The sequence below is a fragment of the Hyla sarda genome, chromosome 6 (genome assembly GCF_029499605.1).
Source record: "Hyla sarda isolate aHylSar1 chromosome 6, aHylSar1.hap1, whole genome shotgun sequence".
In the NCBI taxonomy this organism is placed as follows: domain Eukaryota; kingdom Metazoa; phylum Chordata; class Amphibia; order Anura; family Hylidae; genus Hyla; species Hyla sarda.
Window position 1 is genome coordinate 20,877,532 of NC_079194.1, and position 9,417 is coordinate 20,886,948.

General features: G+C 40.3%; 2 long non-coding RNA genes across 2 annotated transcripts; both read right to left on the reverse strand.

Annotated features, from left to right (window-relative positions):
* Positions 1–1,204: 1,204 nt before the first annotated feature.
* On the reverse strand, positions 1,205–8,537 carry LOC130275384 (uncharacterized). The gene is made up of 3 exons (XR_008844759.1): positions 8,461–8,537; positions 7,767–7,839; positions 1,205–1,274 (listed from the first exon to the last, which is right to left on the reverse strand). It is a non-coding gene; the product is annotated as an uncharacterized LOC130275384 (long non-coding RNA).
* Positions 5,622–7,039, reverse strand: LOC130275386 (uncharacterized). Its single transcript, XR_008844761.1, has 3 exons — positions 6,977–7,039; positions 6,286–6,357; positions 5,622–5,658 (listed from the first exon to the last, which is right to left on the reverse strand). It is a non-coding gene; the product is annotated as an uncharacterized LOC130275386 (long non-coding RNA).
* Positions 8,538–9,417: the final 880 nt, after the last annotated feature.

Below are 9,417 nucleotides of genomic sequence, written 5' to 3' on the forward strand. Positions count from 1 at the left end.
AATTTATTCATACATTTTAAGGGATATATATCTTATTTTTATTTTTGTGTGAAGGAGTGCAGGATTAAAATATTAGGTTCAAATGCTGGGTGCCGGCTTCGGGGATCACCCATCCCCCTCGTGATGTCACACCCCATCCCCCTCCATGGAAGTTTATGGGAGTGGGTGTGATCTTCATCACACCTCCGCCCATTGACTTGCATTAAGGGGGCATGGAGTGACATAACGAGGGGGAGGGGCGACCCCGGAAGCCTGCACCAAGCGTTTGGAACTAATTTTCCCGAACGCTGGGGATTCCTGCTGATAAAAAACAGATATTAGGGATCATATATGTTCCTAATCTCTGTATCTGAGATATGATTGTGTAATATAAAAAGCTATCCATAGACAATATACTTATAAACAACACATATATCTTCATGTAAGAGGTAGAGACTGTGACATCTCTGCAGGTCTAGATTTTACATCTAGCCTGCTTGTTATCAGTAATTAATATAAATATTAATTACCTGTCTCGTGGTTCCTTTATTGTAGCTGACGGAGTTATATGTCAGGCTCACCTTCTCACCGGGCAGCAGTCACCTGTAAAAAAGACACAACTATGATAACATGTTCCTGATACATGCCACAGATGCTAATATATATAACACTCTAGGGCCAGAACTATTTATCTCAGTCATTTTGAAATATCATTTATTTATTCATACATTTTAAGGGATATATATCTTATTTTTGTGGGAAGGAGGGCAGGATTAAAATATTAGGTTCAAACCCTGGGTGCCGGGTTCGGGGATCACTCAGCCCCCTCATGACGTCACCCCCCCCAATCCACCTCCATGGAAGTTTATGGGAGTGGGTGTGATCTTCATCACACCTCCGTCCATTGACTTGCATTAAGGGGGCATGGAGTGACATAACGAGGGGGGTGGGGCGACCCCCGAAGCACGCACCAAGCGTTTGGAACTAAATTTCCCGAACGCTGGAAATTCCTGGAGATAAAAAACAGATATAAGGGATCATATATGTTCCTAATCTCTGTATCTGAGATATGATTGTGTTATATAAAAAGCTATCCATAGACGATATACTTATAAACAACACATATATCTTCATGTAAAAGGTAGAGACTGTGACATCTCTGCAGGTCTAGATTTTACATCTAGCCTGATTGTTATCAGTAATTAATATAAATATTAATTACCTGTCTCGTGGTTCCTTTATTGCAGCTGACGGGGGTACGTGTCATGTATACCTTCTCACTTGGCATCAGTCACCTGTAAAAAAGACACAACTATGATAACATGTTCCTGATACATGCTACAGATGCTAATATAGGTAACACTCTAGGGCCAGAACTATTTATATCAGTCATTTTGAAATATTATTTATTTATTCATTCATTTTAAGGGATATATATCTTATTTTTATTTTTGTGGGAAGGAGGGCAGGATTAAAATATTAGGTTCGAATGCTGGGTGCCGGCTTCGGGGATCACCCATCCCCCTCGTGATGTCACACCCCATCCCCCTCCATGGAAGTTTATGGGAGTGGGTGTGATCTTCAGCACACCTCCACCCCTTGACTTGCATTAAGGGGGCATGGAGTGACATAACGAGGGGGGGGGGGGCGACCCCCGAAGCCCGCACCAAGCCTTTGGAACTAAATTTCCCGAACGCTGGGGATTCCTGCAGATAAAAAATAGATATTAGGGATCATATATGTTCCTAATCTCTGTATCTGAGATATGATTGTGTAATATAAAAAGCTATCATAGACGATATACTTATAAACAACACATATATCTTCATGTAAAAGGTAGAGATTGTGACATCTCTGCAGGTCTAGATTTTACATCTAGCCTGATTGTTATCAGTAATTAATATAAATATTAATTACCTGTCTCGTGGTTCCTTTATTGCAGCTGACGGGGGTATGTGTCAGGTATACCTTCTCACTCGGCATCAGTCACCTGTAAAAGAGATACAACTATGATAACATGTTCCTGATACATGCTACAGACGCTAATATATGTAACACTCTATGGCCAGAACTATTTGTCTCAGTCATTTTGAAATATTATTAATTTATTCATACATTTTAAGGGATATATATCTTATTTTTGTGGGAAGGAGGGCAGAATTAAAATATTAGGTTCAAACGCTGGGTGCTTGCTTCGGGGATCACCCAGCCCCCTCGTGACGTCACACCCCATCCCCCTCCATGGAAGTTTATGGGAGTGGGTGTGATCTTCATCACACCTCTGCCCATTGACTTGCATTAAGGGGGCATGGAGTGACATAACGAGGGGGGTGGGGCGACCCCCGAAGCCCGCACCAAGCGTTTGGAACTAAATTTCCCGAACGCTGGGGATTCCTGCAGATAAAAAACAGATATTAGGGATCATATATGTTCCTAATCTCTGCATCTGAGATATGATTGTGTTATATAAAAAGCTACCCATAGACGATACACTTATAAACAACACATATATCTTCATGTAAAAGGTAGAGACTGTGACATCTCTGCAGGTCTAGATTTTACATCTAGCCTGAATGTTATCAGTAATTAATATAAATATTAATTACCTGTCTCGTGGTTCCTTTATTGCAGCTGATGGGGGTATGTGTCAGGTATACCTTCTCACTCGGCATCAGTCACCTGTAAAAAAGACACAACTATGATAACATGTTCCTGATACATGCTACAGACGCTAATGTATGTAACACTCTAGGGCCAGAACTATTTATCTCAGTCATTTTGAAATATTACTAATTTATTCATACATTTTAAGGGATAAATATCTTAATTTTATTTTTGTGGGAAGGAGGGCAGGATTAAAATATTAGGTTCAAACGTTGGGTGCCGGCTTCGAGGATCATCCAGCTCTCTCATGACGTCACACCCCATCCCCCTCCATGGAAGTTTATGGGAGTGGGTGTGATCTTCATCACACCTCCACCCGTTGACTTGCATTAAGGGGGCAAGGAGTGACATAACAAGGGGGGGGGCGACCCCCGAAGCCCGCACCAAGCGTTTGGAACTAAATTTCCCGGACTCTGGGGAGTGGAGTACCCCTTTCAGTCTTAAATCTGCCGTCAGTCAGCCCACGGACTAAAGTAAACTTGTAAACTCTGCGGTCATTCTAGTCTATTCTTTTACATATTGAAAAAGGGATTCCTGCAGTTAAAAAAACAGATATTAGGGATGATAAATGTTCCTAATCTCTGTACCTGAGATATGATTGTGTGATATTAAAAGCTATCCATAGACAATATACTTATAAAAAAAACACATATATCTTCATGTATAAGGTAGAGACTGTGACATCTCTGCAGGTCTAGATTTTACATCTAGCCTGATTGTTATCAGTAATTAATATAAATATTAATTACCTGTCTCAAGGTTCCTTTATTGCAGCTGAAGGGGGTACGTGTCAGGTATACCTTCTCACTTGGCATCAGTCACCTGTAAAAAAGACACAACTATGATAACATGTTCCTGATACATGCTACAGATGCTAATATATATAACATCTAGGGCCAGAACTATTTATTTCAGTCATTTTGAAATATTATTTATTTATTCATACATTTTAAGGGATATATATCTTATATTTGTGGGAAGGAAGGCAGGATTAAAATATTAGGTTCAAACGATGGGTGCCGGCTTCGGGGATCACCCAGCCCCCTCGTGACGTCACACCCCCAATCCACCTCCATGGAAGTTTATGGGAGTGGGTGTGATCTTCATCACACCTCCGCCCATTGACTTGCATTAAGGGGGCATGGAGTGACATAACGAGGGGGGTGGGGCGACCCCCGAAGCCCGCACCAAGCGTTTGGAACTAAATTTCCCGAACGCTGGGGATTCCTGCAGATAAAAAACAGATATTAGGGATCATATATGTTCCTAATCTCTGTATCTGAGATATGATTGTGTTATATAAAAAGCTACCCATAGACGATATACTTATAAACAACACATATATCTTCATGTAAAAGGTAGAGACTGTGACATCTCTGCAGGTCTAGATTTTACATCTAGCCTGATTGTTATCAGTAATTAATATAAATATTAATTACCTGTCTCGTGGTTCCTTTATTGCAGCTGATGGGGGTATGTGTCAGGTATACCTTCTCACTCGGCATTAGTCACCTGTAAAAGAGATACAACTATGATAACATGTTCCTCATACATGCTACAGACGCTAATATATGTAACACTCTAGGGCCAGAACTATTTATCTCAGTCATTTTGAAATATTAATAATTTATTCATACATTTTAAGGGATATATATATATTATTTTTATTTTTGTGGGAAGGAGGGCAGGATTAAAATATTAGGTTCAAATGCTGGGTGCTGGCTTTGGGGATCACCCAGCTCCCTCGTGAAGTCAAACCCCATCCCCCTCCATGGAAGTTTATGGGAGTGGGTGTGATCTTCATCACACCTCCATCCCTTGATTTGCATTAAGGGGGCATGGAGTGACATAACGAGGGGGGGGGGGGGCGACCCCCGAAGCCCGCACCAAGCGTTTGGAACTAAATTTCCCGAACGCTGGGAATTCCTGCAGATAAAAAACAGATATTAGGGATTATATATGTTCCTAATCTCTGTATCTGAGATATGATTGTGTAATATAAAAAGCTATCCATAGACGATATACTTACAAACAACACATATATCTTCATGTAAAAGGTAAAGACTGTGACATCTCTGCAGGTCTAGATTTTACATCTAGCCTGATTGTTATCAGTAATTAATATAAATATTAATTACCTGTCTCGTGGTTCCTTTATTGCAGCTGATGGGGGTATGTGTCAGGTATACCTTCCCACTGGGCATCAGTCACCTGTAAAAAAGACACAACTATGATAACATGTTCCTGATACATGCTACAGACGCTAATATATGTAACACTCTAGGGCCAGAACTATTTATCTCAGTCATTTTGAAATATTATTAATTTATTCATACATTTTAAGGGATATATATCTTATTTTTATTTTTGTGGGATGGAGGGCAGGATTAAAATATTAGGTTCAAACGCTGGGTGCTGGCTTTGGGGATCACCCAGCTCCCTCATGAAGTCACACCCCATTCCCCTCCATGGAAGTTTATGGGAGTGGGTGTGATCTTCATCACATCTCCACCCCTTGATTTGCATTAAGGGGGCATAGAGTGACATAACGAGGGGGGGGAGCGACCCCCAAAGCCCGCACCAAGCGTTTGGAACTAAATTTCCCGAACTCTGGGGAGTGGAGTACCCCTTTCAGACTTAAATCTGCCGTCAGTCAGCCCACGGACTGAAGTAAACTTTAAACTCTGCGGTCAATCTAATCTATTCTTTTACATATTGAAAAAGGGATTCCTGCAGTTAAAAAACAGATATTAGGGATCATATATGTTCATAATCTCTGTATCTGAGATATGATTGTGTTGTATAAAAAGCTATCCATAGACGATATACTTATAAACAACACATATATCTTCATGTAAAAGGTAGAGACTGTGACATCTCTGCAGATCTAGATTTTACATCTAGCCTGATTGTTATCAGTAATTAATATAAATATTAATTACCTGTCTCGTGGTTCCTTTATTGCAGCTGACGGGGTCATATGTCAGGCTCACCTTCTCACCGGGCATCAGTCGACTGGAAAAAAAAAAACACAACAATGATAACATGTTCCTGATACATGCTACAGATGCTAATATATATATAACACTCTAGGGCCAGAACTATTTATCTCAGTCATTTTGAAATATTGTTTATTTATTCATACATTTTAAGGGATATATATCTTATTTTTGTGGGAAGGAGGGCAGGATTAAAATATTAGGTTCAAACGCTGTGTGCTTGCTTCGGGGATCACCCAGCCCCCTTGTGACGTCACACCCCATCCCCCTCCATGGAAGTTTATGGGAGTGGGTGTGATCTTCATCACACCTCCGCCCATTGACTTGCATTAAGGGGGCATGGAGTGACATAACGAGGGGGGTGGGAGGGGGGCGACCCCCGAAGCCCGCACCAAGCGTTTGGAACTAAATTTCCCGAACGCTGGGGATTCCTGCAGATAAAAAACAGATATTAGGGATCATAAATGTTCCTAATCTCTGTATCTGAGATATGATTGTGTTATATAAAAAGCTACCCATAGACGATAAACTTATAAACAACACATATATCTTCATGTAAAAGGTAGAAACTGTGACATCTCTGCAGGTCTAGATTTTACATCTAGCCTGATTGTTATCAGTAATTAATATAAATATTAATTACCTGTCTCGTGGTTCCTTTATTGCAGCTGACGGGGTATGTGTCAGCTATACTTTCTCACTCGGCATTAGTCACCTGTAAAAGAGATACAACTATGATAACATGTTCCTGATACATGCTACAGACGCTAATGTTTGTAACACTCTAGGGCCAGAACTATTTATCTCAGTCATTTTGAAATATTACTAATTTATTCATACATTTTAAGGGATATATATCTTAATTTTATTTTTGTGGGAAGGAGGGCAGGATTAAAATATTAGGTTCGAATGCTGGGTGCCGGGTTCGGGGATCACCCATCCCCCTCGTGATGTCACACCCCATCCCCCTCCATGGAAGTTTATGGGAGTGGGTGTGATCTTCATCACACCTCCGCCCATTGACTTGCTTTAAGGGAGCATGGAGTGACATAACGAGGGGGGTGGGGCGACCCCCGAAGCCTGCACCAAGCATTTGGAACTAAATTTCCCGAACGCTGGGGATTCCTGCAGATAAAAAACAGATATTAGGGATCATATATGTTCCTAATCTCTGTATCTGAGATATGATTGTGTAATATAAAAAGCTATCCATAGACGATATACTTATAAACAACACATATATCTTCATGTAAAAGGTAGAGACTGTGACATCTCTGCAGGTCTAGATTTTACAGTACTGATTGTTATCAGTAATTAATATAAATATTAATTACCTGTCTGTTAGCTGATGGGGGTATGTGTCAGGTATACCTTCTCACTCGGCATCAGTCACCTGTAAAAGAGATACAACTATGATAACATTTTCCTGATACATGCTACAGACGCTAATGTATGTAACACTCTAGGGCCAGAACTATTTATCTCAGTCATTTTGAAATATTACTAATTTATTCATACATTTTAAGAAATATATATCTTAATTTTATTTTTGTGGGAAGGAGGGCAGGATTAAAATATTAGGTTCAAACGTTGGGTGCCTCTTCGAGGATCATCCAGCTCCCTCATGACGTCACACCCCATCCCCCTCCATGGAAGTTTATGGGAGTGGGTGTGATCTTCATCACACCTCCACCCGTTGACTTGCATTAAGGGGGCATGGAGTGACATAACAAGAGGGTGGGCGACCCCCGAAGCCCGCACCAAGCGTTTGGAACTAAATTTCCTGGACTTTGGAGAGTGGAGTACCCCTTTCAGTCTTAAATCTGCCGTCAGTCAGCCCACGGACTAAAGTAAACTTGTAAACTCTGCGGTCATTCTAGTCTATTCTTTTACATATTGAAAAAGGGATTCCTGCAGTTAAAAAAACAGATATTAGGGATGATAAATGTTCCTAATCTCTGTACCTGAGATATGATTGTGTAATATAAAAAGCTATCCATAGACGATATACTTATAAACAACACATATATCTTCATGTAAAAGGTAGAGACTGTGACATCTCTGCAGGTCTAGATTTTACATCTAGCCTGATTGTTATCAGTAATTAATATAAATATTAATTACCTGTCTCGTGGTTCCTTTATTGCAGCTGATGGGGGCATGTGTCAGGTATACCTTCTCACTCGGCATCAGTCACCTGTAAAAAAGACACAACTATGATAACATGTTCCTGATACATGCTATAGACGCTAATGTATGTAACACTCTAAGGCCAGAACTATTTAACTCAGTCATTTTGAAATATTACTAATTTATTCATACATTTTAAGGGATATATATCTTATTTTTATTTTTGTGTGAAGGAGTGCAGGATTAAAATATTAGGTTCAAATGCTGGGTGCCGGCTTCGGGGATCACCCATCCCCCTCGTGATGTCACACCCCATCCCCCTCCATGGAAGTTTATGGGAGTGGGTGTGATCTTCATCACACCTCCGCCCATTGACTTGCATTAAGGGGGCATGGAGTGACATAACGAGGGGGAGGGGCGACCCCGGAAGCCTGCACCAAGCGTTTGGAACTAATTTTCCCGAACGCTGGGGATTCCTGCTGATAAAAAACAGATATTAGGGATCATATATGTTCCTAATCTCTGTATCTGAGATATGATTGTGTAATATAAAAAGCTATCCATAGACAATATACTTATAAACAACACATATATCTTCATGTAAGAGGTAGAGACTGTGACATCTCTGCAGGTCTAGATTTTACATCTAGCCTGCTTGTTATCAGTAATTAATATAAATATTAATTACCTGTCTCGTGGTTCCTTTATTGTAGCTGACGGAGTTATATGTCAGGCTCACCTTCTCACCGGGCAGCAGTCACCTGTAAAAAAGACACAACTATGATAACATGTTCCTGATACATGCCACAGATGCTAATATATATAACACTCTAGGGCCAGAACTATTTATCTCAGTCATTTTGAAATATCATTTATTTATTCATACATTTTAAGGGATATATATCTTATTTTTGTGGGAAGGAGGGCAGGATTAAAATATTAGGTTCAAACCCTGGGTGCCGGGTTCGGGGATCACTCAGCCCCCTCATGACGTCACCCCCCCCAATCCACCTCCATGGAAGTTTATGGGAGTGGGTGTGATCTTCATCACACCTCCGTCCATTGACTTGCATTAAGGGGGCATGGAGTGACATAACGAGGGGGGTGGGGCGACCCCCGAAGCACGCACCAAGCGTTTGGAACTAAATTTCCCGAACGCTGGAAATTCCTGGAGATAAAAAACAGATATAAGGGATCATATATGTTCCTAATCTCTGTATCTGAGATATGATTGTGTTATATAAAAAGCTATCCATAGACGATATACTTATAAACAACACATATATCTTCATGTAAAAGGTAGAGACTGTGACATCTCTGCAGGTCTAGATTTTACATCTAGCCTGATTGTTATCAGTAATTAATATAAATATTAATTACCTGTCTCGTGGTTCCTTTATTGCAGCTGACGGGGGTACGTGTCATGTATACCTTCTCACTTGGCATCAGTCACCTGTAAAAAAGACACAACTATGATAACATGTTCCTGATACATGCTACAGATGCTAATATAGGTAACACTCTAGGGCCAGAACTATTTATATCAGTCATTTTGAAATATTATTTATTTATTCATTCATTTTAAGGGATATATATCTTATTTTTATTTTTGTGGGAAGGAGGGCAGGATTAAAATATTAGGTTC